Raw genomic sequence first — 6,174 nt, forward strand, 5'->3', positions numbered from 1 at the left:
GCCTCAGCCTCCTGAGTAGCTGGGACTACAGGCATGCACCACCATGCCCAGCTGATTTTTTGTATTTTTAGTAGAGACGGGGTTTCACCATGTTGACCAGGATGGTCTCGATCTCTTGACCTCGTGATCCACCCGCCTCGGCCTCCCAAAGTGCTGGGATTACAGGCTTGAGCCACCGCGCCCGGCCAAAAAAGGTTTTTCTTTTAACAGCCTTTTAGAGGTAAATTTACATACCATAAAATTCACCTACTGAAAATTACAGTTCAGTGAGTTTTAGTTAATTGATGGAGTTATATAGCCATCACTACAATCAAGTTTTGGAACACTGCTCTCACCCCAGTTTTCTTCTTCCCATAATGTATCTTTTAATCATTTAAACTCTGTTTATCCTTTCCAGAAAAAAATTTTCTGAGGTCGAGATTCTTTTGTTTTGTAACACTAGGTAGATTTTGGAGTGGTAGAGATGTGTCAGGAGAGCACCTCAAACCTCACACAGGTATTGATCGACCTACAACCTATGCAACTTACAACCATTCGACTTTATGACCACAATAGCTAGCCACGACTGCTCCGCGTCTGGCAGCGCAAACGTTGCCCAGCTGGGCGTACGATAGTGCGGACCAGCTTCCGGCAGCACTACCATCTCCTCGTGCATATAGCCTACTCAACTTACGACCAAATCGTGTTACGACCGGTCTGTCGGAACCAATCGTGGTCGTAAGTCAAGCACTAGCTGTACAGTGCTGAGCCTCTCTTTTAAACAGTAACTATTGTTCTTTTCATTCAAAGTTGCTACACATTTACAGATTGAGGTATAGCAGATCCTGAACGTTCTGCCAGGGAGCTGCTTGCTCCCCTTCTTCTTTTCCTCTGCATACTATGATAATCAAAGTAAGTAGAGTCTTTAAATGAGAGACAGGTTGGAGAAGATGGATGAATGCCTATTTTCAGTCTCCTTCCAGAAGATGGCTGATTGTGATAAGCATTAGCTAAGTTACAATAGCTACAGACTTCCCTTGAGAAGCAGAGGCAAGTGACCTCCCCAAATTTGCCAGTACCCCATCTTGGACAGGCGCTTACCCTTCCTTTAGCAGATTACCCCAAGGCTAATGACAGAGTACGTGTGACTCCCTAGCCTATGGCCAGCGTACAAACCTGCAATGGAATAGAGGCACAGGAGACATACATGCAGGAGAATAGGTGGTAGCAGTGCTGTCACACAGTCTAGAATGTGAAATATGTTAATATCGTCCATTGCTGTGGTTTTCGCAATTCTTTGAATGGGCTCTCAGTTCTCACTACTTTTTTTTTTTTTTTTTTTTTTTGGAGACGGAGTTTCGCTCTTGTTACCCAGGCTGGAGTGCAATGGCGTGATCTCGGCTCACCGCAGCCTCCGCCTCCTGGGTTCAGGCAATTCTCCTGCCTCAGCCTCCCGAGTAGCTGGGACTACAGGCGTGCGCCACCATGCCCAGCTAATTTTTGTATTTTTAGTAGAGACGGGGTTTCACCATGTTGACCAGGATGGTCTCGATCTCTTGACCTTGCGATCCACCCGCCTCGGCCTCCCAAAGTGCTGGGATTACAAGCGTGAGCCACCGTGCCCGGCAGTTCTCACTACTTTCTTGCCTCAGATATAATGTTGTCCACAGTTAGTACTCCAGAACAGGAAATATCACACTAAAATAAATATACAGGGTAAATAAAAATTATTTTCTCTGATCTTGTTCTTCCAAAATTAGGACTTTTTTTTGTTTTTCTCAGACCATTTTTTCTCCCTAGTTCTAATATCAGAGTTACGTACCTACCTGTTAGAGACATAACTATAGGTGCATGGTGGTGCACACCTACAGTTATTCCCTACTATTAATCTACCGCCTTATTTATGTTTATTTTCTCCTTTATTTTTATTTTTTTTAAGTATGGAAGGCTTCACGAATTTGCATGTCATCCTTGCACAGGGGTCATGCTAATCTTCTCTATATCATTTCAATTTTTTACTATATGTGCTGCTGAAGTGAGCACAGTTTTACCTTTCAAATAATTCTCTAATCAAAGATTAAGTAGATGAATCCTGTTCTCTTCTATCTCAACAGGAAAGAGAGGAGAGCAGATTGCATGATCAAAACAGGCCTCTAGGGCAGGATGGAGGAAGGGCTCACTTGCTTTCCCTGGTCCTGGCTCCTAGCAGTTGTATCAGGCACACCCAGGCTGTTCAGGGGAAAAATGTATCTGCACAAGGAAGTCACTGCCTGGTCATCCCAAGTTCTTGCTGAGGGGGTGCTCCCCTCCTGCCGGGAAGGACTCCTGTGACTCACCTTGCAGAGAGGAGATGACTGTCTAGCCAGCACATCTACCTGCTCAGAAATTTAAACTTGGCCAGAAAGAAGAGGAGCCAGGGGAAATCTCTGTAGAAGGTTGAAATGGCAATGGGCCATTGGATACAGATGCGCTTGCTAGAGGTGCCATGTGAAGGGAGGCCTCTGTGTGTCTTTCCATGAACTTATCTCTATAAGAGCCTGACCACTGTTTCCCAGGGGCCTGCATGTCTATGGTGTGACTTTTCTGAAGATTCCCTTTGCCTTGAAGGAGATCAAACTCTAATACCACTGAATGTATGGGGGTGTGGAGAGCCAGAAAAGAGACTGGATTTCCCCTTCAGAGGCCTTCCTGGTCCCTGTGCCAGCCTGGGCTGGGCCAGGGACTCTGAGCTCTCAAGGCTAGAATGCCTGTGCCTTAGTTTCCTATTGCTGTTGCAAAAAATTACCACAAATTTGTAGTTTAAAACAAAAAATTATTACAGTTCTGGAGCTCCAAAATCAGAAATTAGTTGCACTGGATTGAAGTCAGGTGTTAACTGGGCATAGGAACATACCCCTGTAGTCCTAGGTACTTGGGAGGCTGAGGCAGGAGGATCACTGGAGCCCAGGAGTTGGAGTCCAGCCTGGGCAACATACTGACATGCCCCATCTCTTAAAAAAACAAAAAAACAAAAAAACAAAACAAAACAGAGAAAGTCAAGGTGTTGGTTCCTTTTGGAGGCTCTGAGAGGAGGATCTGTTTCCTTGCCTTATTCAGCTCCTAGTGGCCTCCTATATTCCTTAGCTTGTGGCCCCTTCTTCTATCTTCAAGGCACATCACTCCAACCTCCGCTGTGTCGCTGAACAGTTGTCTCCTTGTCTCCTACTGCCTCCTTCTTATACAGCCCATCATGATTACATTGAGTCCACCCAGATTATCCAGGATAGTCTCCCCATCTCAAGAGCCTTAATCAACATCTGCAAAGTCCTTTTTGCCATATAAAATAAGATTCAGTTGGCTGCAGTGACTCATGCCTGTAATCCCAACACTTTGGGAGGCCGAAACAGGAGAATCTCTTGAAGACAGGAGTTGGGGACCAGCCTGGGCAACATAGTGAGACCCTGTCTTTGCAAAAGCTTTTTAAAAAATTAGCTGGAGGCTGGACACGGTAGCTCACGCCTGTAATCCCAGCACTTTGGGAGGCCAAGGCAGGTGGATCACTTGAGGCCAGGAGTTTGAGGTCAGCCTGGCAAACTGACAAAACCCCATCTCTATTAAAAATATAAAAACTATCCAGGCATGGTGGCATGTGCCTGTAGTCCCAGCTACTCGGGGGGCTGAGGCAGGGGAATCACTTGAACCCAGGAGGCAGAGGTTGCAGTGAGCCGAGATCATGCCACTTCACTCCAGCCTGGGCAACAGAGCGAGAAACTCTGTCTCAAAAACAAACAAACAAACAAAAAATTAGCTAGGCATGTTGGTGTGCACCTATACTCCCAGCTACTTAGGTGACTGAGGCAGGAGGATTACTTGAGCCCAGGAGGTCAAGGCTGCAGTGAGCTATGATCACGCCACTGTATACCAGCCTGGGTTATAGAGCAAGAAGATACTGTCCCTAATCAAAAATAAAAATAAGATTTATAACTTCTGGGGATTAGAATATAAACATATTTGGTGGAGGCATTATTTAGCCTACTATACCTTGCACCCAAGAGCAACCTACTCAGCAGCTTCCCACACAGTGCTGAGGCCTGGAAGAGCCTGGGGAAGCATGACTTTCCCATGATTTATCTAAACAGCTCTCCATTAGGCTGTTTTCAAACTTTTGCTATTATGAGCAATGCTGTTCATATATCCTTAGGATACATTATTAGAAGAAGAATTACTAAATTAAAGGATATATGGACTTTAAATCTATTTGTGGCTGGGCACAATGGCTCACACCTATGATTCCAGCACTTTGGGAGGACAAGGTGGGAAGATCGATTGAGCCCAGGAGTTTTTGAGACCTGCTTGACCAACACGGTGAAACCCCGTGTCTGACAAATATACAACAACAACAAAATTAGCAGAGCATGGTGGCATATGCCAACAGTCCCAGCTACTCAGGAGGCTGAGATGGTTGGATGGTTTGAGCCCAGGAGGCAGAGGTTGCAGTGAGCCCAGATCACATCATTACACTGCAGCCTGGGCGACAGAGCCTGACCCTGCCTCAAAAAAACAAAAAACAAAACAATCATTTTCCTGGTCAGGCATGGTGGCTCAAGCCTGTGATCCCAGCACTTTGGGAAGCTGAGGCAGGAGGAAGGCTTGAGCCCAGGAGTTCAAGACCAACCTGGTCAACATGGTGAAACCCCGTCTCTACTAAAAACAATACAAAAATTAGCTGGGTGTGATGGCAAATGCCTGTAATTCCAGCTACCTGGGAGGCTGAGGCAGGAGAATTGCTTGAACCTGGGAGGTGGAGGTTGCAGTGAGTAGGGATCATGCCACTGTACACCAGCCTGGGCAACAGAGTGAGATTCTGTCTCAAAAAAAGAAAAGACAAGGAAAAAAAACTTAAGAATTAGCTGGACGTGGTTGTGTGCGCCTATAGTCCCAGCTACTCTGGAGGATGAGGTGGGAAAATTATTCGAACTTGGGAGGTTGAGGCTGCAGGGAGCTGTGATCGCACCACTGCACTCCAACCTCAGCAGTAGACTGTGTCAAACAAAACAAAACAAAAACCTATTTTCCTGCATCTTTGCCAAGAACATTATCAACTTTTTTGATATTTACCAATTTTATGAGTGAAAAGTGGGATTTCAGTATAGGGTTTTTAAATCTTAAAAAACTTATTGAAACAGTTTTGGTATATTTTTAATGTTAATTTCTCTTATTATAAGTGAGGTTATGCATTTTTTCATATGTTTAAAAACTGCCATTTCTATTTCTTTCCTGTGATTTATTAGTCCCTCATGCAAAACCGTGTATCTGAAAGTATAGTCAACAGTGGCAGGCCAGGCATGGTGGCTCATGCTTATAATCCCAACACTTTGAGAGGCCAAAGCAGGCAGATCACTTGAGGCCAGGAGTTTGAGGCCAGCCTGGCCAACATGGCAAAACCTCATCTCTACTAAATATACAAAAACTAACTGAGCATCGTGGTGCACGCCTATGGTTCCAGCTACTCGGGAGGTTGAGGCATGAGAATCACTTGAACCTGTGAGGCAGAGGTTGCAGTGAGCAGAGATACCACTGCACCCCAGCCTGTTTCAAATAAAAATAAACAGTGGCAATTAAGCAAAAAAGTAGTGTCATCGGATTTTTTTTTTTCTTTAAAGCTCCTCTGAAGGGTAAAGAATTCAGAAGCAGGAGAAGAGAGGATTCAGTGTAGTAATAAAACCCCCAGCTACCAGGCTGGATTTCAGTAACTCTTGAGTCCTTTGGAGTTTTGCTGAAATAAAAATAGCTACAGTTTAGCAAGTCTGGGGACCAGGAGAGATGATCAAGGCAGAGTCAATCCTCAAGAACAAGGTCAGAGCCCACTTATTAGACTTGGGTTCAAGGGCAGGGCAGCAATGGGACTTCTATTCCAAGTTCTTGGACAAGAATTTGGCATTTATCCCAAAACTTCTTGTCCAAGAACTTAGGACACTGTAAACCTTCTCTCTTTTTTTTTTCCACACAAAGGGCATTCAGATACACCTTCTCTTGAGACTGTAGAAAGCCATGCAGAGTGGCAAATACTACAGGAGCCTGGCCTCGCCTTAGGACTGGGTTTAACAGTGTGGAATGGGCCAGGCATAGTGGCTCATGCCTATAATCCCAGTCATTTTGGAGGCCGAGGTGGGTGGATCACCTGAGGTCAGGAGCTTGAGACCAGCCTGGCCAACA

At 45.2% G+C, this 6,174-nt stretch overlaps 1 non-coding gene across 1 annotated transcript; it reads right to left on the minus strand.

Annotated features, from left to right (window-relative positions):
* Window positions 1–1,913: 1,913 nt before the first annotated feature.
* On the minus strand, window positions 1,914–2,022 carry LOC116547664. Its single transcript, XR_004267136.1, has one exon. It is a non-coding gene; the product is annotated as a U6 spliceosomal RNA (small nuclear RNA).
* Between the last annotated feature and the right edge of the window lie 4,152 nt (window positions 2,023–6,174).

This window comes from Sapajus apella, unplaced genomic scaffold, assembly GCF_009761245.1.
Source record: "Sapajus apella isolate SASKATOON/1434 unplaced genomic scaffold, GSC_monkey_1.0 scaffold4048, whole genome shotgun sequence".
Classification (NCBI taxonomy): Eukaryota; Metazoa; Chordata; class Mammalia; order Primates; family Cebidae; genus Sapajus; species Sapajus apella.